This window comes from Hyaena hyaena, unplaced genomic scaffold (genome assembly GCF_003009895.1).
Source record: "Hyaena hyaena isolate Hyena2069 unplaced genomic scaffold, ASM300989v1 scaffold_495, whole genome shotgun sequence".
In the NCBI taxonomy this organism is placed as follows: domain Eukaryota; kingdom Metazoa; phylum Chordata; class Mammalia; order Carnivora; family Hyaenidae; genus Hyaena; species Hyaena hyaena.
The window spans coordinates 1,042,284-1,044,152 of NW_024081128.1; positions in this window are offsets into that span (position 1 = coordinate 1,042,284).

The following is a 1,869-nucleotide window of genomic DNA, read 5'->3' on the forward strand; positions in this document are numbered from 1 at the left end:
CACTGGCTCCTTCGGTGATAGGACACTGATGGAGGAGGGGCCCATATGCCCTGTCGCAGCCAGGGTGGAGGCTCACACTCCACACTCAGTCTTTGCGGGGGGTGGGGTGAAGGAAGTAGTCTTGTTATTGTCTAAAGGTTTTCTGTCTTGCTAGACAATTCCTTTCCTTCTCCTTTGGCTCAAGAGAGCAGGTTTTTCTAGAGGCTTTTCCAGGCCGCCTGCTGGCAATGCCACGTTTCATCTTCCACTCTCAGTCTGGGATATACAAGCACCAAACAGACACAGGCGCTCTCACCGCCATGTGGTTCCTCAGGCCTGAGGACCCTTCCTGATCTGCTGTCTGGTCTCCACATTTCAGGATCTGAGCAAGCCTCTTTTATATCTAATGTCCTGGGGGAGGGAACGTTGGCTGAATTAGAAGGAGAGCAGGGAAAAATACATCTACTTCACTTTCCTGCAAGTAGAAGTTGCGCCATTCTTTGTTCTTCTTCACATTCTGTTCCTTTGGCCATTCAATACTACCTAATAAAAACATGTATTTTGATGCATCTGTTATGCCTAATAATACCTAATTTAATGACATACAGACTTCTACTTCTTATATCTTTCACCCACTCATTTCTCCATATTCACTGAACAGATTAAGATTAATAAGTAAACAAGCAAACAAATAAGTAAATATACTGCAGCATGAAATGAAAAATCACCTTTAAAAATATAAATTACAGGGGCGCCTGGGTGGCTCAATCGGTTAAGCATCTGACTTCAGCTCAGGTCATGATCTCATGGTTTGTGGGTTCAAGCCCAGTGTTAGGCTCTGTGCTGACAGCTCAGAGCCTGGAGCCTGCATTGAATTCTGTGTCTCCCTCTCTCTCTGCCCCTTCCCTGCTCATGCTCTGTCTGTCTGTCTGTCTGTCTGTCTCTCTCTTTCTCTGTCTCAAAAATAAATAAACACCAAATAAATAAATAAAATATAAATTACAAGGTGAATTGTGATTTTCCTATGAGTTTTCCCTTAATACCAGGAAGAGCTGGATGTCAGATAAAATCATCTGGTAGGTGTAAAAAAATTAGCATAAATAGTAAGGATCTTTCCTTCATTGTTTTTTTTTTTTTAAACAAATGGACACTTATTTGCTGCGATATCGTTGATCTAGTCTTGTCTGAACATGGAAATAGGATCTGAGACTCAAGGATTTCTAAAAATTCATAGCAATTTTATGTTTTACCCCTCAAGTACTTGTAACGATTATATTCGGAATGTGCCAGGCTCAGTCTCTGTAAGCCTATGGTAACAGGGTCAGTTTCAAACAGCAGTCTGTAGAGGGTGATAGGTGAAAAAGTCATACTTCCGTGCACGCTGTTTTTCCTGCTCTGATACCAGGTTTTCCGGCTTCCAGCCCAAACTGCATTTCAATAAAGCCTCTCTGAGAGATTTTCTCCAGCAAGGGGCTGTGTCAGGATAGGAGGGGAGAGCCCGGGTGAGGGGTGAGCAGGGCAGACATGGAAAGAAAAGATGGGCTGAACATCTGAATGAAAGCTGGGGGCTCAAGATGACTAACAAACAAGAGGAGGCGGACAGGACCACAGTGGAGCGTCAACTGGTACACTGTGTAGAGGGCGGGGACTTCTTCCGGTCCTAGAGGTCACTGCCAGCCTCGGTCCAGAGACCAGTCATTAGCCAAGTCTCGAAGGGTCAGAATTAGCAGCAAATGGCCTAACCCTGGAGAAACAGAACAGACAGAGAAGAGCAGAATGAACCAGGGGGCCAAGAACCCATAGAGATAGCTCAGAAAACACACAGGACACTAAGAAAAAAGGCGACATTGAAAACAAACCATCTGTTTGGGGCGCCTGGGTGGCTTAGTC